This window comes from Chlorocebus sabaeus, chromosome 1 (assembly GCF_047675955.1).
Source record: "Chlorocebus sabaeus isolate Y175 chromosome 1, mChlSab1.0.hap1, whole genome shotgun sequence".
Classification (NCBI taxonomy): domain Eukaryota; kingdom Metazoa; phylum Chordata; class Mammalia; order Primates; family Cercopithecidae; genus Chlorocebus; species Chlorocebus sabaeus.
The window spans coordinates 56,006,884-56,028,984 of NC_132904.1; the positions used below are offsets into that span (position 1 = coordinate 56,006,884).

The window sequence follows — 22,101 nt, forward strand, 5'->3', positions numbered from 1 at the left end:
ACTGCTTCAGTACAGCCATCCTCAGCTGGTCCTGGCTCCTCTGCTCCTGTCTTTGCAGTCTCTTCTCCACATAGCACTGAGAATATATATATATATTTAACCCTCATATGGAATCCTATCACACTCAGAAGTAGAATGCACATTTACTACCAAGTTCTTGTGTGGTCTAAGCCCCAGCTCTCCCATCTGTTCTTGCCTTCCTCCCATCTCTTCTGTCTCAGGGCCTTTGCTTGCTCCTAGGATATTCTTCTCCTTGAATGTTGCTGATTTGTCACCCAGTTCATTTGAGTGTGGGCTCTAGTGTGCCACCTCAGGGAGGCCTTCTCTTCCCATCCTATGTAAAACTGCTCCGAGTCACTCTTTAATCCCCTCCTTTGTTTCTCTTCCTAAAATTATATTACATATTTCTGTGTTTTTCCTGTCTGCTTTCCCAAATAAATAAACTCCATGAAGTTAGGGACTTGATCCATTTGGTTACTGGTATCTTTACTTTTTAGAATAGGACATGGAAGGTTTTCTTTAAATACTTATTAAATAAATGAATAAATGGTATCTTTTGCATTCATTTGCTGTTCATGACTTCACTTGGGTAAAAATAGTGGAGAGGAAAGGGATGTACAGGTGATAGCTACAAGCTGGGTCCTAACTGGCTTTATGTTTATGACCAAGGCTTTACCATTGTAACATGGCCAAGAAAATGCTCAGAAATCTTGGTTGAATGAATGCGCTATGTAATTTGTTGTGGATTCCACACAAAGGGAAGAGAATAGTGTGGGCTGAAGTGCTCAGAGAAATTTCTTGGAAGACTTGCAGACTTTGAAGGAGAGATTGGATTTGGTTGAGCATATAGGACTCGAAGAATTTTTTTTTTTTTTTTTTTTGAGACAGTCTCGCTGTGTCGCCCAGGCTCGAGTGCAGTGGCATGATCTCGACTCACTACAGGCTTCGCCTCCCGGGTTCACGCCATTCACCTGCCTCAGCCTCCCTGGTAGCTGGGACTACAGGCACCCACCACCACGCCTGGCTAATTTTTCATATTTTTAGTAGAGATGGGGTTTCACTGTGTTAGCCAGGATGGTCTTGATCTCCTGACCTCGTGATCCACCCGCCTTGGCCTCCCAAAGTGCTAGGATTACAGGCATGAGCCACCGTGCCCGGCCGAAGAATAATTTTTTTTTAAAAGGTGGAAGGGCTATAGGGTGAACTAGTCCAACCTTTCTGTTTGTAGACAGGAAACTGAGCCCAGAGAGGTGTAGGACCTGCCCAAAGGCACACAACTAGTTGATGTCAGAATCACGTCTGCTATCCAGGTGTTTTGACTCCTAGTTTAGTTCCCTTTCTTCTACACAGTACTGCCTTCAGAATCCAGGAGGACTCTGGGAGTCGGGGAGTAACTAGGGGCAGCATGAGCAAACGCCCAGAGGCAGAAAAGATATTGGCTTGTAGGAGCTAGAAATAGGTGGTCCTTTTGGAATTAGCAGGTTTATAAAGGAACCCATTGGAGACAGACCAGGCTGTGTAAGATGAGTCAGATCCTGTGTGATCTTGAATGTCATCTTGAAGACTTTGAGTTTGGAATGAGGAGGCATGTGAAAATGCTTTGACTATTGTTCTGTCTTTCTCTACAGGGATGGTGACAGAATGGATAGTATAGAAAATGGATTGGAATTGAGGAGGAAACTAGAAGCTAAGAGGAGTTAGGAGGCCCTTGCAACAATCCAGGTATTATTGCTAAGGGCCTAGTATCGTTTTAGTTATTTCTGTTTCTGTTTTTAGAGATTTGTGGTGGTTTTTGGAGAAATGACATAAAATTCTCAGGTAGGATGTGTATACTCAGCTTTCTAACAGAGTTTGGGGATAAGAAAGAGGAGACCTGGTATTTTGCCTTAATTCTGTATGTGACTATAAATGACATTTTAGTATCCAGATTCCTGGGCCAGGTTAGGACAGGAGAGACAGAAGATAACATTAGACTGGTGTGAAAATAGTGATGGGGCTAAGTGCAATGGCTCATACCTGTAATCTCAGTGCTTTGGCAGACTGAGGCAGGAGAATTGCTTGAGCCCAGGAATTCTAGACCAGCCTGGGTGACATGGTGAGACCCCATCTGTGCAAAAAGTAAAACATTAGGTGGGCGTGGTGGTGCACATCTGTAGTCCTAGCTACTCGGGAGGCTGAGGTGGGAGGATCACTTGAGCCTAGGAGTTCGAGGCTTCAGGGAGTCATTATTACACCACTGCACTCTAGCCTGGGCGACAATCAAGATCTGTCTGAAGAAAGAAAAAAAAAAAAAGAAAGAAAGAAAATAGTGATGGAGTGAGGAGGGACTGAAGGAACAGATGGAAATGAATGGGAGCAGCTCCCCAGAGAGGGCCTGGGCCTGCCTTTCTGTCAGGGGAGCTGCCCAGTATAGTGGTTGGGGAGTCAGGCATCCAGGGACCCCCCCAACCCTCTCCTCCCTCTCCTCTCTTCCCCTCTCTCTTTCCTCCCCTCCCCTCTCCCCTCCCTCCCACCAATCTCATCCCATCCTGTTTCATCTCCTTTCTTCCTTTTTCTTCTTTTGAGACAGAGTCTCCCTCTGTTGCCCAGGCTGGAATGCAGTGATTTGAACATAGCTTACTGTAGCCTTGACCTTCTGGGCTCAAGTGATCTTTCCACCTCAGCCTCTTGAGCAGCTAGGACCACTATGTGGGCCACTATGCCTGGCTAATTTTTTCAAAAATTTTTTTTTGTAGGGAAGCCGAGGCAGGCGGATCACTTGAGGCCAGGAGTTTGAGACCAGCCTGGCCAACATGGCAAAACCCCATCTCTACTAAAAATACAAAAATTAGCTGGACGTGGTGGTGCATGCCTGTAATCCCAGCTACCCAGGAGGCTAAGGCATGAGAATTGCTTGAACCTGGGAGACAGAGGTTGCAGTGAGCTGAGATCATACCTTTGCACTTCAGCCTGGGTGTCAGAGTGAGACTCTGGAAAAAGAAAAATAATTTGTAGAAATAGAGTCTTGCCATGTTACCCAGGCTGGTCTTGAACTCCTGGGCTCAAGTGATCCTCCCACCTTGGCCTCTTGAAGTGTTGGGATTACAGGCGTGAGCCATCATGCCCAGCGGCTGCTACTTTCTTTGTGTCTGTGAGCGCCTTTAATAGAAAACTACAGAATAGAGCATTATTTTCACCTTTCAACTTTAAATTGGTTCTTTTAGGCCAGGCACCATGGCTCACGCCTATAATCCCAACACTTTGGGAGGCCAAGGCAGGTGGATCACTTGAGGTCAGGAGTTTGAGTCAGCCTGGCCAACATGGTGAAACCCTGTCTCTAGTGAAAATACAAAAATTAGCTGGTTGTGGTGGTGCACGCCTGTAATCTCAGCTACTTGGTGGGCTGAGGCAGGAGAATCGCTTGAACCCCGGAGGCGGAGGTTACAGTGAGCTGAGATTGCGCCATTGCACTCCAACCTGGGTGACAGAGTGAGATTCTGTCATAAACAAATAGGTAGGTAGGTAGGTAGGTAGATAGATTCTTTTAAAAATGTAATATATGGCCAGGCATGGTGGTTCACACCTGTAATCCCAGCACTTTGGGAGGCCAAGGTGGGAGGATTGCTTGAGGCCAGGACTTCAATACCAGCTTGGACAACAAAGTGAGACCTCGTCTCTACAAAAAAAAAAAAAATTTAACTGGGTGTAGTGGCATCCATCTATAATCCCAGCACTTTGGGAGGCTAAGTGGGGAGGATTGCTTGAGCTCAGGAGTTCAGGGCTGCAGTGAGCTATGATGGTGCCATTGCACTTGAGCCTGAGCAACAGAGTAAGACCCTGTCTCTAAAAATAAAAATTAAAAATATAGGCCGGGCGCGGTGGCTCAAGCCTGTAATCCCAGCACTTTGGGAGGCCGAGACGGGCGGATCACGAGGTCAGGAGATCGAGACCATCCTGGCTAACCCGGTGAAACCCCGTCTCTACTAAAAAAATACAAAAAAAAACTAGCCGGGCGAGGTGGCGGGCGCCTGTAGTCCCAGCTACTCGGGAGGCTGAGGCAGGAGAATGGCGTGAACCCGGGAGGCGGAGCTTGCAGTGAGCCGAGATCCGGCCACTGCACTCCAGCCTGGGCAACAGAGCGAGACTCCGTCTCAAAAAAAAAAAAAAAAAAAAAAAAAAATATATATATATATATAATGTATGCTTTGCAGTACATTCTTAAAGAATGAAAACCTCACTTTCCCAACACTCAGAGATTTCTACTATTAAAATCTTAGTCCTCTCCTTTCTAGGTCTTTCTCTATACATACAGATATACATATTTATATTGTTTTTCTACCAAAGTAAGGTTGTACTATACATACTGTTTTTTATTCTATCTTATTTTTCAATTACATTCACTTTTCTAATTCAGTAACTTTTTATTTTAACTAATACTCAGACCATATTCAGATTTTCCCATAGTCTTAGTCCGTTCAGAATGCTATAACAAGATACCTTAGGCTACATAATTTGTAAACAACAAAAACGTATTGCTCACAGTTCTGGAAGCTGGAAAGCCCAAGATTTGTGTTTGGTGAGGGCCTGTTCTTCATAGGTAGGACCTTCTAGCTGTGTCCTCACTTGGCAGTGGGGGCTAACGGGCTCCCTCAAGCTTCTTTCTTTCTTTCCTTTTTTTTTTTTTTTTTTTGAGACAAGAGTTTTGTGCTCTTGTCTCCCAGGCTGGAGTGCAATGGCAAGATCTTAGCTCACTGCAACCTCCGCCTTCCAGGTTCAAGAGGTTCTCCTGCCTCAACCTCCCAAGTAGCTGGGATGACAGGCGCCCACCACCACGCCTGGCTAATTGTTATATTTTTAGTAAGGACGGGGTTTCACCGTGTTGGCCAGGCCAGTCTCAAACTTCTGACCTCAGGTGATCCACCCACCTCCGCAAGTGTTGGGATTACAGGTGTGAGCCACCACGCCTGGCCAAAGCTTCTTTCATAAAGACAGCAATCTTGCTGATGAGGACAGAGCCCTGGTGATCTAATCACCTCCCAGAGGCCCCACTTCTTAATACCATCACCTTGGGGTTAGATTTTCACATGAATTTTAATCATGAAGTTTAATTAGCAATCACACTCATAAAAGCTTATCAGGTCCACCTCCCAAATGTGTCATGAATCGTCCTTCTCCTTACTGTCTTGCTGCCTCCAATACAGCCAAAGTCTTGACCCTCTTTTGCCAGAATGCAGCTTTTATTTCTCAGTGCTGCCTCAGGGTGTTCAGTCTCCCAGGCTGCTGAATGAATGAGCTTTCTAGAATAGTTTAATTATGATACTTCTTTGCTAAAAGCTCTTTGCTTTTTTACTGAGGAGTAACACAGTAAAGTACACAAATTTTAAACATATAGCTTAATGGATTTCAACATTTGCATACATTCCTATAACCACCACTTTGATCAAGATGTGGAACATTTCTAGCATCTCAGAAGGTCGCCTGATGCCTCTTCCCAGACATTATCCACATTGCTATCCCAATCACTCTTGTTATCGTTTGTTTTTTCTTTTCTCTTATTATTTTTGTAAAGATGAGGTCCTGCTATGTTTCTCAGGCTGGTCTCAATCTCTTGGTCTCAAGCCATCTTCCTGTGCCTTGGCCTCCCAAAGTTTTGGGATTATAGGCCACTGAACCTGGGCTGTTTTACCTTTTTTTGATCCTCATATTAATGAACCATGAAAGCTCTTTATTGATTCTTCTTTGACAGGATAATTCCACCCTTTGACATGACATTCAGAAGCCTTTGTGATCTGGCTTTTACTTCAGTCCTCCACTCGCACCCTGCCCTTCCTGCCATGCCGAAATTGCGTGTAGCTTATCAACATAGTAGGTGCTTCCATTTTTTGCACTTGATATTCTCTTGCCCTCACTTTATTCCTTGGCAAATTCATCCTTCAAAACTCAGCTCCAGGCAGAATCAAGGCCTTCTCTGCACTCTAGAGGCAACGATTGTTATAGGGAGTTGCTTTTATACCCATAACATTTTTCTCCTGTACTGGTGGCTTTGGGCTTTCGGGAGCCCAGGGATGATGGGGCATTTCCCCCCTAATTAGTTAGTTGAATTTCATACAAGTAATTCATGGTCTTTCTAGAAAAATAGGAAAATAGGAAAAAAATCACCCACAATCCTACCACACAGAGATAATAATTGTTTACATATATACCGAAATATATAGGAATACTTTAAAACAAAAAATACATTCACAAAATACTAAATATTTGATCTGCTTTAATCTCCTATTATTGTTGTTTGGTTTGTCCCCCTGCCACCACATATTTAAACTATTGCAGAAATGCTGTGATGAATATCCTTATGCCCATATTTTAGTGCAGTTCTTTGATTATTTTGGAGATTCCTAGAAGTAAAAGGGATGAACATTTTTAAGGGCTTTTGATGTGCTTAAGCCAAATTGCCCTCCGGAAAGTCTTTAACCTGTGTACACTTCCACTAGGGTGAGGGAGAGTGCCTGTTTCCAGCCATTCTTGCCAAACTAAAAAGAAGGAAGATAATCAGTATTTGCAAATCTGATAAGATAAAAATGGTATTGCATTTCTGTTTTAATTTCCATTTCTTGGATTGCTATGGAGCTTGAATATTTTCTCGTATATTTAATGGCCATTTAATTCCTATTTCTTTTATGATTCACATGTTCGTGTATTTATTTCATTTTATTTTTAAATTGACAAAAATTATATATATGATGTACAATGTGCTGTTTTTATTTATATATATATCTAGAATGACTAAGTCAAGCTCATTAACATACATTATCTTACATACGTTTTTTGGGGATGAGAACGCTTAAAATCTATTAGCAATTTTCAAGTATGTGATGTATTGTTATTAACTGTAGTTGCCATGATGTACAGTAGATCTCTTGAACTTATTTATTCCTCCTATCTCTCTGAAATTTTGTGTTCTTTTAACCAACATCTCCCCAGTCCCTTCATCCCCTAGCCTCTGGTAACCATTTTACCCTCTGTTTCTGTGAGTTCAACTTTTCTAGATTTGGCATATAAGTGAGATCTTGTGGTGTTTCTCTTTCTGTGCCTGGCTTGTTTCATTTAACATGGTGTCCTCAGGTTCATCCATGTTGTAGGAAGTGACAAGATTTCCTTCTTTTTTATGGCTGAATAGTATTCCATTGTGTGTATGTAAACCACATTTTCTTTTTTTATTCATCTGCTGATAGACACTCAGGTTGACTCCATATCTTGGCTATTACGAATAATGCTGCAATGAACATGGAAGTGGAGATAGCTCTTTGACATACTGATTTCTTATCCTTTGGATATATGTTCAGTAGTGAGATTGCTGGATCATATGATAGTTCTAGTTTTAATTTGTTGAGAAACCTCTATGCTGTTTTCCAGAATGACTATACCAATTTACATGCCCATCAGCCTCCACATCCTTTCCAACACTTGTTATCTTTTGTCGTTTTGGTGGTAGCCATTCTAATAGGTGTGAGGTGTTATCTCATTGTAGTTTTAATTTGCATTTCCCTGATGATTAGTGGTGTTGAACATTTTTTTCATATACCTGTTCGCCATTTGTATGTCTTCTTCTGAAAAATGTCTATTCAGGTCCTTTGTCCATTTTTAATTAAGTTGTTTTCATACTATTGAGTTGATTCCTTATATATTTTGGGTATTAACCCCTTAACAGATCAAGCAGTTTTACATTTTATGTAATGCATTTTACCAACTTTTAAAATATTAAGAACAACTCATATATACTACGTATGTTTTTCCGTTTGTCTTTTAACTTTGTTTTCCACATACCAAAATTTTTAGTAATTTAATGTAGTGAAGTTTATCAGTCTTTTTCTCTTTTTTTTTTTGAGACTGGGTATCACTGTGTCACCCAAGCCAGAGTGAGGTGGCACGATCACAGCTCACTGCAGCCTTGACCTCCTGGGCTCAAGTGATCCTCCCACCTCAGCCTCCTGAGGAACTGGGTCCTTGGGCGCGTGCCACCACACCTGGCTAATTTTTGTATTTTTTCTGGAAACAGGGTTTTGCCATATTGCCCAGGCTGGTCTTGAACTCCTGGGCTCAAGTGATCCGCTTGCCTTGGCCTCCCAACGTGTTGGAATTACAGGCATGAGCCACCGCACCCAGCCTTATCTGTCCTTTTTTTTTTTTTTGAGATGGCGTCTCCCTCTGTCACCAAGGCTGGAGTACAGTGGGGCGATCTCAGCTCACTGCAACCTCTGCCTCTTGGATTCAAGCAATTCTTCTGCCTCAGCCTCCTGAGTAGCTGGGATTACAGGTGCCTGCCACCACACCCAGATAATTTTTGTATCTTTAGTAGTGATGGAGTTTCACTGTGTGGCCACACTGGTCTCAAACTGCTGACCTCAAGTGATTCGTCCACCTTGGCTTCCGAAACTGCTGGGATTACAGGTATGAGCCACCATGCCCGGCCTTAGCAGTCTCTCTTTTTTTTTTGGAGACAGTCTCGCTCTGTTGCCCAGGCTGGAATGCAATGGCGTGATCTCAGCTCACTAGAGCCTCCACCTCCTGGGTTCAAGTGATTCTCATGCCTCAGCCTCCTGAGTAGCTGGGATTACAGGCGTCCGCCACCACGCCCACCTAATTTTTGTATTTTTAGTAGAGACAAGGGTTTTACCGTGTTGGTCAGGCTGGTGTTGAACTCCTGATCTCAGATGAGCCACCCGCATTGGCTTCCCAGAGTGTTGGGATTACAGGTGTGAGCCACCGCACCCAGTCTTAACAGTCTTTTAGAGAATATTTTTCCTGTGGTGTCATTCTTGGAAAGGTCTGCTTTCACCAATATGAGATAAATATCTAGTATATATTCTTCTAGCTCTTTTATGATGCTACTTTTTTTTTTTTTTTTTTACATTTAAACCTTTTTGAATTCTGGCACTCTGAATAAAAACAAAAAGATAAAACATTTAAACCTTTACTCAATCTGGAATTTACTCTATTGTGAAGTAATAATCATTAGTAATAATAGTAATGTATTAATAATCTGTTTGGGTTACTATAAAGGAATACCTGAGGCTGGGTAATTTATAAAGAAAACAGATTTATTTGACTCGTGGTTCTGCAGGCTATACAAGAAGCATGGTGCCAGCATCCACTTCTGGTGAGGGCTTCAAGAAGCTTCCAGTCATGGTGGAAGGCAATGGGGAGCCAGCATGTCATATGGCAAGAGAAGGAACAAGAGAGAGTGGTGGGGTGCAGGGAGTGCCAGGCTCTTTTAAACAACCAGATCTCACATGAACTCATAGAGTGAGAACACATTCCTTACTGCAAGGACAGCACCCAGGCATTCATGAGGGATGCAATCCCATGATCCAAATACCTCCCAGTAGGTCCAACTCCAACATTGAAGGTCACTTTTTCAACTTGAGATTTGGAGGGAACACACATCCAGACCATATGAAATAGCGAATGTTTCTGAGTGTATACTAGATGCCAGGTACTAATCTAAATGCTTTGCATGTACTGACTTGTTTAATTCTTTCAACAACCTTATGATGTAGGTACTGTTATTTTCCCTGTTAGTATCATTATAAATTGACTTGCTGAAGGTTGCCCAGCTAGTAAGCAGCAAAGATAAGATACAGGTTAAGATAGTTGAGTCCCACAGTCCCTGCCCTTATCTACTTTGCTAACTTAATTTTTTCTAAAGAATTGTTCTAATGTCATTTGTTAAGGAATCCATTCTTTCCCCACTGTTTTGAAAATGCCAGCTTTAATCATATGCTAACCAGAGCTCTCTGACTGTTCTGGTGTTAGTGCTACACTGTTTTAATTTGTGTAGATTAGGGACTGTAGTAGTATCTCTTTTTTTCTCTTGAGGTGGAGTCTTGCTCTGTCGCCCAGGCTGGAGTGCGTGCAACTTGGACAGGAAAAAAAAAATGACATAATTTTCATCCATCCCTGATTGAAATTTAATATTTCTTTCTATTATGAATATAGGGCAATAAAACACAGTAGTAATGGCAATATCTGTGATTTAGTCACCCATAGAAATCGTGGATATTTCCCTGGATAAACCCTGGGTTAAGAATCTGCTTTAATTTTTTTTTTCTTGAGGCCATTTTATTTTTGTGTCAAATACCTAAGCAATACCTGATACTCAGTAGACGCACAATAAATATTAATTTAAAAAACAACTTATTTCAAAATATGCACAAAAGTCAGGAGAACTGATTCAGTATCTTGGCTATTATGGTGATAGCCATTGTTCCCATCTGTATAATGAACTCCATATATTCCTTGTCTGCTTTAAATATTATTAACATTTTGCCAATCTTATCTATATCCTCCATTCCTGGACATTATATTATTTACCCAATAATATTTCAGGAAGCATATCTAGTAAGAACTTTAAAAATCTATAACCACTCTCTCACATTTAACCAAACTAACAATAATTCCTTAATATCATCTGTTATTAGGCCATATTTTAATGTACTCAGTTGTCTCAATGTTGTCTGGTATTATTTTTTTAAATGAGAAATTGTTGATTTGGGTTATTTGGTCTTATTTGTAAAACTTAAACATTTAAGTCTCATTTAAAGTTGTTCTTGGACATAATTTAAAGTGAGGTATGTGATAGGTAAATTTCTTTGATATGATCAAAGTTCTAAGAGATATTTCTTTTTCACTTGCTCAAAGAGTCTACTCACCTTGTTACATTGGAGGTAAAAATACTTTTTCTGAGAGTTTTATATGCATCTCTGGACTTTAATTGTGTCCTCTGCAAAACTGGAAGAAATTTGGATTTGCATCTTCTCTGCCTGCTGAGTTTTTTCTTTTTCTTATGCTTAAAAATATGAGAATGTCATAGTGGTAGTCTCTGGTTGTCGATTTTGTAAATCTTTTATATTCAGAGCAAATCCTTCTATTGTTTTTAGATAGCATTTTTTCTATTAAACTTTAAATTATAGATTTGAGGCCATTTGTTCAAAGACTTTCATCATTTGCAGGGTGGTTCTCTGAGCTGCATTCCTTCTTGTGCTTGTCATCTTGTGCATTCTTTGAATCTGTTTCTTTTATTGAAAAAAGTATTTTTGTATTTTATGTCTTTTTCTGATTAGCTTTTTCTGTAGCATCACTTCTGTTTTTATTGCATCCGTCAATTCATTGATTTAGTATGGACCTTATGTTTCTATTTCTTTTGCAGCCAGCACTTGCGTAGTCTGTTTCATCGCCTTGAGAATCGATATCAGCCATTCTGTAAATTTGATGACAAATATTTATTGAGAGCTTACTGTGAGGAAGGCATTCCATTACAGGGATTAGCTTTACTTTTCTACCGTAAGCTTTTTCTTTGACTGCTTATACTCTTTTCCTATATATTCATTCTTCTCTGTTTACTGATCTTCCTTTCATAGTTTCAAACTATTTTATTTGTATTGTATTTACTGAGATTTGTGACAAGTTCTTTTAAATATACTATTGAGATCCCACTTTAGGTTTGTTATAAAAAGTAAAGGAATTGAGGTATTTTGAATTTTGTGATGGCGACTGTAATTAATGATCACCTAATTATAATCCCCCCATTTTAGGAAGTGACTTTGTATAAGGGAAACGAAATTCCAAATTCCCATTTCATTCTTGTTAAGATTAGCTTGAAGGGAGAGCTTCCCATGATGGGAGAATCCTCTCCACTAGGACGTGGTTTGTACCATGTGGGCGTATCTCTGGAGAGCTGGCTCATTGGTACTAGAGCCTCAGGTAGAGCAGCAGCTGAATGATTGACTCTGGAGAAGTTTCACTGAGTGCTTAGCAAGCGTGAAGCCCTAAGCCAAAGACTATGAAAGACCCAAAAATTCAGAATCCACATGTATATAGTGAACCTTTAATTCTGTGAAAGACATAGACATTTGGGATGGGTGGCAGGAGACAGTGTGTCCATTGGAACTGTGAGCAAGTAGGTGTCCTGCACAGTAAAGCATTGAGGGCTCATCCTGTGGGATAGGAACATGTCTAAGTCACAAGCCTTATCCTCAGAGAGGCCTAAAACACCTACAGCAAAGAGCTAAGGATTAATATCAAAATACAAATGGATCATGGAGCAGCTTAGAAATATTACAGGCTGCCTCTGGTATAAACAGAATGATGAGGGTTTAGAGGTAGAAGAACTGGCTATAAGCAGAAGTGTTTAAGGAGGCTGCATGGAGAACAAGGGGCATCATCTTGGCCCTTGGCAGGTTGGCAGGATTTTACTTGGTGAAGAGGAAGACAAAGGGGACTTCCTTTGGGGCACAGAAGAGGGAAGCTGTTTTATGAAACCAGGTTCATTTGTTCCCATCTGTAGGTTCTGCCCCCTCCACAAGCAGCCACATCTTGGCTCACTCCTCCCTTCCTCCCCATCATGATGACTATGAGCCTTCTCTTGGAGTGTCTGCCCAGTGGGCCCTTCAGCCTGGGCGCTGCTTTGGTTCGGATGATACTGTCTTCCACTTGTCTTCTTCCAAGGATAGATAGTGCCCTGACCTCTGGGGCCAGCAACCTGTGGGGGGATCTTCCTTCCGATGTCACCAACCTTACCAACTTCTTGAGTATTGATTCCTTCATACCATGCTCAGCCTTCTTCTGGCTCCTTGCTACTTACTCTCTCAGCGTAGACACTGTCCCCTCCCCCTTTCCCCGGACATAGGCTTCCAGGTTGCAATTCCATGAGTGTTCATAACAAGCCTCAGCAGTACACTTTAGGCCTTGCTGTCCTTATGCCCTCTGGCACGTCCTTGTCTGTTGCTCTGTAGACCATGGTCTCTGGTCTAGAAACCATCCCCTGCAGTGGGGAATGATACACATGGGGACCTTAGAAGGGCTTGTAGGAGCTGAGGCTGTGGGAATAAAGTGTGGGCCCTGATTCTGAAGGGACTTGATTCAGTCCTGAAGGGAAACCGTGTATTTTTGGTTTTTAGACACTCTGTAATTTATTTAATCAGACCTTTATTGAGCACATTTAGGTTATCTTCAGTCTCTTTCTGTTAAAATATAACAGTAATTATCCATGAATAAACATAATTTAATGTTAATTTTGATAATGCCACTGTTTTGGTGGGAGAGGCAGATAAGCTAGTAGTCTTCAGACAGGGGATATTTTCTAGATCCTTGACTTTCTGTGTCCCCTTTCCAAAGGCTGATCTGTCTGACAATACAGTTGCACTCAAGGTGTTTCCTTTCTCAATCACTCTTCTCCTACTTTACAAAAGGAAGACATAGTCATTATTAATCCGGAGTCTTGCTATTTGTGTGCCTGATGTGTGAAAGCCTCCAGATTAACAAGCAAAGGAACAATTAGGACTATTATTAGGAAAGTGAATGACTGTGAGTAGCAAATCCTTTTCTAAGTCAGATGGTTTCCAATTCTTGCTTTCAACAAAATTGAAGACATTGTCAGTTGGTAGATAATTAAAAATAATTTTTGATTATAGGTCATGACATGATTTTGATTTGTAATTCTAAATATACTGATATTTCTGTATCAAAATTTATTTCACTTCTCCCATTCAAGTACTAACCAGGCCTGATCCTGCTTAACTTTTGAGATCAGACGAGATGGCACATTCAGGGTAGTATGGCTGTAGACTCTCACTTCTGTTTAGTTATTTATATGAACAAAGTTTCTTGGTGCTTACCACTATAAAAATGAAAAATTAATGCATTTTGAATAAAATTTTACTTTTTATGCTTAATAATAGTACCAATTTCTAAACCAATTATGTTTTGATTGTTTGCATATTAATAATAAAGATAATGAAAACCCAATCCAGAAGAAGAATTTTCTTTTTTTTTTTTTTTTTTTTTAACATTTACAGATTATAGCCAGGTGGCTCACACCTGTAATCTCAACACTTCTGGAAAGCCGAGGCAGGAGAATCACTTGAGGCCAGTAATTCGAGACCAGCCTGGGCAACAAAGCAAGACTCTGTTCCTACAAAAATAAAAAATAGGAAGAATTAGCTGGGCAATGTGGTGGGCATCTATAGTTCTAGCTACTTGGGAGGCTGAGGCAGGAGGATTGCTTGAGCTCAGGAGTTTGAGGCTGCAGTGAGCTATGATTATGCCACTGCACTCCAGCCTGGGTGACACAGCAAGACCCCGCTGGCTCATGCCTGTAATCCCAGCACTTTGGGAGGCCGAGGTGGGTGGATCACGAGGTCAGGAGATCAAGACCATCCTGGCTAACATGGTGAAACCCCATCTCTACTAAAAATATGAAAAATTAGCCAGGCGTGATGGCAGGTGCCTGTAGTCCCAGCTACTCAGGAGGCTGAGGCAGGAGAATGGCGTGAACCCAGGAGGCGGAGCTTGCAGTGAGCCGTGATTACGCCACCCTGCACTCCAGCCTGGGCAACAGAGCGAGACCCTGCCTCAAAAAAGATGTGTGTGTGTGTGTGTGTGTGTGTGTGTGTGTATGTATGTATATATAATAAACAGGATAAAAGTTGAGGTTATAATCATAGCAGAATTTAAAAATTTATGCATTTATATGTATATATGTATAATAATAGATATATTGCAGAGAAATATAGGTTGATCAATAAAAGATTTTGAAGCATAAATATGAGGATAAAATTCTGAAGAGGAAATAAAAGGAAGAGTTAACAAAAAGGCATAGTATAAAATGTATGTTTTTTAAATAGATGATCCACTATGACATTTAAAGTCCATTGGATCATTTAGATTCATTTAAGAGAGTAATGTTGTATTTAATTTAAAAATGTAAATATTTATTTACATAAATAACAAGCCTCAGCTTGTTATTAAGATGAGTGACTATGGCCGGGCACGGTGGGAGGCTGAGGCGGGCAAATCACATGAAGTCAGGAGTTCAAGACTAACATAGTGAAAACCCATCTCTACAAAAAATACAAAAATTAGCCAGGTGTGGTGGCATGTGCCTGTAATCCCAGCTACTCAGGAGGCTAAGGCGGGAAAATCACTTGAACCTGGGAGGCGGAGGTTGCAGTGAGCCGAGATCATGCCACTGCGCTCCAGCCTGGGCAATAGAGTGAGACTCTATCTCAAAAAAAGAGAGAGAGAAAAGAAGAGCTACTCTAATTTTGGAGCCAAAATTTGGGATCCTTAGGCCAGTACAGGATTTTTTGTCCTGCTTTTTGAATTTGCTTACATGAGAAGCCTTTATAGAGTCCTAAACATTAAATCAAACTCAATGTATGTATTTACTAAATCACCCTTACTGTAAAGAATTTAACTATATAAACTTTTTGTGGTCTCAGGAAAGGTAGCACGCGTAACACTTTTCTGGTACAGGGAATTACAGGGAATTCTTTGGCTTTCATGATGTCTCCATCATGAAATAAGTGAAAGACTTGAAATAAGTGCTGTGAGATAAGACTGTGAACAGTCCTGAAAAAAATTGATGACAATTTTTTTCCCATTTGGAACATTTGTTTAGCACAGTGAGAGAGACCTGATGTGGTGTTTGCGCAGGGCAGATTGATTGCACTCCAAGAGGAAACCATAAAGGGTTGAGTCGATACCACACAGAAACACGAGGTGGTGGGATGAGCAGTTTTTCCACATTTTAATATTTTCCATGATGACACTGAAAGCCTTGCCCTTAGAGAACCCTGAGCCATCTAATAATTCATAACTCCAGACTCTTGAGAGGGAGAAATGCAGGTTTATACCATTAAATAGATGTCCTGGGCCTTTCCTAAGAGAGGCTGGAAAGGAATTGAGAGCAGTCATCGGAATGTCACCAGCACAGCAAGGTAAGGGACATTGCACAGCTTTGATTCCTTGGGGAACAATCTCTTATTGATATCAGTATTTCCAGCTCCTGTTTTTAAAAAAGTCTCAGAAAAGCCTATCTTTTTTTTGGGAGGACAGGAGAGAATCCTGTCAAGGAAGTAATGAGTCAGCACAGGGGACCTACTATGTGCCATTCACAACTTGATACTTTGATAAACGGATTGTCTCAGACAGGAGGAAATCATGACTCAGAGAGATTATGTAAATCACTGAAGATCCAGGATTTGAACCTTTGTTCATTTGATTCCAGATTTCTTTCTACTACTTTGTGACGCCTTCTTGTGCTGAAATCATGGAGAATGGGGGATACTCCGGATTGAATTGGGGAACTCATGGTATCCAGCTAACTGGCCTGAAAACCCAAGTACCCTTGATCTGGAGGTGTTTGGGGAGAGGAAGAATGATGGTTAGAACAGAGGAATTGAGAAGAAAGACACCAGGAGTTGCTCGGACTGTCTCCATTTCGTGGAAAGGGAATTTTGTGTCATGGCATCTAGTCTGTGGTGGTGGTTTGGAAGAAGTGGGTCCTGAATTCATCTGCTACCAGTTACCCAATGAAGGAAAATGGGAGAAATGTGGTATATGGGATTTTACAAAACACATTTTTTCTTTTATTTTTGAGACATGGCCTTCCTCTGTCACCTAGGCTGGAGTGCAGTGGTACAGTCATAACTCACTGCAGCCTCGACACCCCAGGCTCAAACAATCCTCCTGCCTCAGCCTCCTGAGTAGCTTGGAATACAGGTGTGTGCCACCATGCCTGGATAATTAAAAAAAATTTTTTTTGTAGAGATGAGGTCCCATTATGCTGCTCAGGCTGGCCTTGAACTCTTGAGCTCAAGCGATCCTCCAACCTTGGTCTCCCAAAGTGCTGGGATTATAGTCGTGAGGCACCTGGCCTCACAAAACACATGTTTTGTTTGTTTGTTTGTTTCTTAATTTGGACCAACATAGGAGAAATTTTAAATTTTTTTAGGGAAAGGGACTAAAAACAAAAACCCCAAACCTATTACCATCTTCACGACATGTAAGAAGAGACATTTGCAAACCAAAATAATAAGTTAAAAACAAAGAAAATAGGCTAACAAGACAGCAAAGAAAGGACCTACTTATCTATTATATAGGAAGGTTAGATTTAAGATGTTTTGAATCATGAAAAATGACAGCATAAGTTTCTTGATATTTGTCAGTTTGGAAATTTTTATTTAGTAGTGCAACATTAAGAGAAGTTTGACTGTAGAGCTTGTTTCATGCTTTTTTGTAAAAATCATAGTTACTGTTGGGAGTCCATTTTGACAGATTTTGATGAAAACAGTATCAACAAGCATTGTAATTTCAGATTTTGATGAAAACAGTATCAACAAGCATTGTAATTTCACTCAATATGGAATATTCTGGTAGATGGCAAGAAGGAGAGTGAGAACAGTTCTTAGGCTTTCAGTTCCGTGGCCAGGCCAGGAAGAAAGCCGGAGTAGCAGCTACTGTATGTGACTGGTGAGGGCTGCAGGAAGGGGCTGCAAGGACCTGTCTGCCCATGCTTTCTATATGGGGTGGGGCTAGAGGCTGCATAGCACCCTTCTTGCCCAATATGAAACAAGTAGGAGTCTATTTGAGAGGGATGCTGTGGATGGTAAAAACTTTCATCATGGCCTGGACTGATATTTAGGAGAGTCCCTCTTGTAAAGGAATTATCCTGTTTGGTTCTCCGAAAAGAGATCTACAGGAGAAGGCCCAGACAAAGGCCCCATTATTTTCTCCAGGGCAGCTGTTCATTGCGCTGGTGCTGGGAGGGGTGTGGGAAGCTTGCCGGACTCAGGCCTAGGTGTTCAGATGTGGGAGTGGTCCTGCTGTTCAGCCCCATTATTTTCTTCTGAGCCTTTCTTGTGGGGACTTTTTGCAAACTGCATTTTCCTCCAAGCAGCAGAATCTTAGCTTCACCTTTTTTGTGGTCTTGGTGCCCTGGAATTTTGGTGAATGCTGAGTGCCTGGGAACAGAAAAGCCTGAAAGCACCTTGGGAACTCCCCAAGTCCCCTCTCTTTTGTCCAAGAGAGTGCCTACCTCTGCCTTTCCAGGGGCCATGCTGGGGGAAGTGTGTGTGTTGGCCTCTCTGGAGAAGGGCATGCTAGCTTCCCTGGCCTGTTTACATTAGTCTCATCCTCACTGCCCTTGATTACAAATGAGGCATTGGGCGGGGGATTTCCCTGCTTCCAGGGAGGTCACTCCTTCCTTTTATCTGTGCTCTCAATTTTTCCACCTGGGGAAGAGCTGCCTTGAAGAAAAACAAAACAAAACAAAACAAAACCCCAAAAAACCAAAACTCCCCTTAGCTTAACTCCTTGTCTCATAGACTGCCCAGTAAGTGGATCAGTTCATAATGAGGAAGCAATTCATCTGTCTCCTGAAATTCCCTTCCCCTGGGTTCTCTTAGGCCTTTTCTCATTCTACTGTCTCTGCTGTAGTTGTCAGCACTCCTTCCTAAGAAAACGAACAGTCTTCCCAGCCCAGAGTCTGGTCTGCTTCTGGGCGCTTCTTGAGCTGAGTGTTGATGCAAGGGTTCCTGGACCTTAGGAATGTGTGCCCTGGCACTTTGAGTAGAATGGAAACCCTTTGAGGTTAAGAGCTCCAAGTTTTTTCCTTCCCTCTTCCCCACTCTGTATGTAATGTCTGTGAGAGGAAGGAGGGGTCACTGGGGAGGGTGACCACTGGTGGCCCAGTTTGCTGGTGTGGTCACCTCAAAAGGAGGGAAAGCCTGTTGCCCTAAGCATGGGTAAAAAGGTGGCCTCAGACCTCTTTGCTCTTCTGTGGAACCCCCCTGCCCACCTTTTCTTGTTCCGTTGAACAGTCTTGTTATCAGAGCCTCTGAGAGAACTGACGGATCCTATTTGAAGCCCTTTCTTAAAGGTTACTGGAAAGTGTAAGTGAATTTTACTTGGTGGTAACAACCTTTCCACTCTTTTCACAGATTTCACACCCTTTGGAGAGTTTCTTTCTTGGATAATTCAGGTAGGTTTTTACGTTTTGTTTTTTACATCAGTCGACCTATTTCCGTACAGTGACTTCTTCAATTCCCCCAGCAAAGATCCTTGTTCGGGTCCCTTGAATTTCCTCCCAGTTCCACTGATGATGCTCCTGGTTTCCCAGGGCTTCCATCTCACTCCCACAGATTCCTGTCTACCTTATCATGTCTCAAACTTTATTTCAGCTTCTATTAGGCCAAATTAGTGTCCATTCTCTCTCTCTCTTCCTCCTCTTTTCTTCACTGGAAAGTTAATGTTTTGCCTTTGGGCTTTTCTTTCTAAGCTAGGTTTCAGTTCAGACCTTGGTGCTGTTCCTGTGTTATATTACTTCAGCATACATCTGTGTTGTAGGCCTAAGAGCGGTCAGTGCTTCTATGTTGCTATGAGATTTTAGCTCCTTATCCTTTTTATCAAGCTTTGTCTTGGTGAGCACTTTTTGTATCCTTTAAGAATTCCTTTCTCGCCCCAAGGTCATGAAGATAGTCCTCCTAAGTTTTCCGTAATGCTTTCCCTCTTAGATAATATTCTCATTTAGACCTACAATCCTATCTTTAGATCTCAACCACTTTTTAAACTCGAATTCCTTTGTTCCCAGCTTGTCCTCAGTTTAGGATTGCATTTTTCCTCTTTTGTTACCCATCTGCTGGCCTTTGCAGTGGTCTCTTCGGTTTCCCTCTGTGCTGTGCCTACCCAACTCCCACAGTTTTCCTCTCTGGTGTAGGTCACAGAGGAAATATTTAGTTAGTCCCTGCCAAACATTCTGGTTGTGTTGTTTTGCTTAAAAAGACATGCAGTAAACTGTTTTGATTCTTGGTCTTAGTGCTGTAGGGCAGATGTTTCTCCTATAACGGAGGTGTTGTGGTCAGTTGGAAGGAGTAGTGGACCCGAGTTCGGAGAATTGGATTCTAATCCCTGCAGTGTTACTAGTTTGTGGTGGGATCTTGCACAAGGCATATTTATATGTCTGAATTTTCTTTTGTTAGAGGGGACCTTATTTCATGATGAAGAAGATAGGACTCTCTGGGTATGAGATGGGAATCCAAAGAGTAAGCCTGGAAGATCCAGGAGAGACTAGACAGGCAAGAGGCAGAGAACCATTACCGTGAGCATCCTTAGTGGAATTGGAAGGGAATTCAGATGACTCCAAACAGATAAAAGTAATATATGTAGTCACTTTGAAAAAGTATAAAACATGGTAAGAAAAACTGATGGAAATTCTCTGACAAGGATCGCTTCAGGAGATAACTGCCTATCTATCCCTCAGCGTGCTGCGGGTCCACACCTGTTTGCTGTCACCCTTGGGATGTGGGAGGCTTGGCCTTCTGCGGGTTCAGTTCCAGAATTCTTCCTCCCACCTTCCACCTCCTTCATAAACTCAGGAATATTTGAAACTCAGCCCAGATCTTCACCTGGCTTGGATTTCTCCATCATGTGGAGATTGGTCCTTGGAAGTTGTAGCTTCCAGAGACCTTTGCTATTTGCTAACATGTCCAAGCTCTACATTTATTGATTGTTGGCTCTGTACATGGCTATGTTCAAATTCTTGTGTCCTGAGGATGGTATGATTTGGTTCCAGTAAGGAAGGGGAGGGTATTTGGGGGACCCTGTCATCAAGAACTAAGAAATAAAGGGAAACGGCTGGGCACAGTGGCTCACGCCTTTAATCCCAGCACTTTGGGAGGCTGAGGTGAGCAGATCATGAGGTCAGGAGTTCGAGACCAGCCTGGCCAACAGAGTGACACCCCATCTCTACTAAAAATACAAAAATTAGCCAGGCATGGTGGCAGGCGCCTGTAGTCCCAGCTACTCGGGAGGCTGAGGCAGGAGAATCACTTGTACCTGGGAGGTGGAGGTTGTGGTGAGCCCAGATCGCGCCACTGCACTCCAGCTTAGGCAACAGAGCGAGACTCCATCTCAAAAAGAAAAAGAAATAAAGGGAAACAACTGAGTAGGTGCCCTTTTGGTGTTCCTGAGACGCAGGCCTTTGAAGAAGAAATAAAATGGTTTAACTTCTGTCTGTGTAATCCCCAGCCCTCCTCCCCAAATACACATACTCAGATAGGCAGAGCTACATTTCTTCCTTATCCCTGTACCCTTCTGAAATGACTGAGATTTAATCAGATCTTGCATAGTTTAGACTTTTTTCTTGTTGTTCCAGTGAAAGATTTGCATTGGCTTCTTCCAGTACAGAATGAGTTGGACAAAGACAATCTCCAAAGTATTTTGCTGCTCTGTGGTCCTTTGTAAAGCAAAAATTCTCCTAAAGAAGTACTGAGGGCCGGACACAGTGGCCCATCCCTGTAATCCCAGCACTTTGGGAGGCTAAGGTGGACAGATCACTTGATCCCAGGAGTTCGAGACCAGCCTGGACAACATGGTGAAACCCCAGCTCTGTAAGAAATGTAAAAATTAGCCAGGTTTGGTGGTGTGTGCCTATAGTCCCATCCACTGGGGAGGCTGGCCAGGTTTGGTGGTGTGTGCCTATAGTCCCATCCACTGGGGAGGCTGAAGTGGGAGGACCACCTGAGCCCAGGGAGGTCGAGACTGCAGTGAGCTAAGATTGTGCCACTGCACTCCAGCCTGGGTGACAGAGTGAGACCCTGTCTCAAAAGCAACAGCAAAGTAGCCAGGCGCGGTGGCGCACGCCTGTAATCCAGCACTTTGGGAGGCCGAGGTGGGTGGATCATGAGGTCAGGAGTTTGAGACCAGGCTGGCCAACATGGTGAAACTTCATCTCTACTAAAAATACAAAAATTAGCCAGGTATGGTGTCGCATGCCTGTAATCCAGCTACTTGGGAGGCTGAGACCGGAGAATTGTTTGAACCCACGTGGTGGAGGTTGCAGTGAACCGAGATTGCACCACTGCACTCCAGCCTGAGCAACAGAGCAAGACTCCGTCTGAGAAAAAAAAAAAAAAGAAGAAGTACAGAAGGATGCTTGTCTTTTCAGGGTTAGTGATGAGGATGAAGATCCATGCTCACCGTTGCTGTGCCCAACCCTGGGAGGCTCTCAGGCTGCTGAAACTTGCTAGAGAAAGTTTTGGAGCTAAGTAGAATAGTTCTGGGCAGAAGAGTTCCATAATTGATTCCGTATACTTTCAAGTAGGAGTTCTCTGTTATTTTGCAATTCTTTATTTATCTTTGAGCCCCTTTGATACTCACCATGGTTTGTTGTTGTTGTTGTTGTTGTTGTTGTTTTTTTTCTTTTTTTTTTTGAGACAGAGGCTGCTCTGTTGCCCAGGCTGAAGTGCAGTAGCGTGATCTTGGCTCACTGCAAGCTCCACCTCC

At 42.3% G+C, this 22,101-nt stretch overlaps 1 protein-coding gene across 3 annotated transcripts in view; it reads left to right on the plus strand.

Moving 5' to 3' along the window:
* DENND2B (DENN domain containing 2B) overlaps window positions 1-22,101 on the plus strand; it is a 176,686-nt gene that overhangs the window by 12,887 nt on the left and 141,698 nt on the right. For 2 of the 3 annotated variants that reach the window (XM_037999747.2, XM_037999750.2), the window contains exon 2: window positions 18,759-18,799. The exons of the other annotated variant lie outside the window; for it this stretch is intronic. The gene's annotated coding sequence lies outside the window, so the exon portion shown is untranslated. The remainder of the gene's footprint in view (window positions 1-18,758; window positions 18,800-22,101) is intronic. 3 annotated transcript variants of the gene reach the window in all.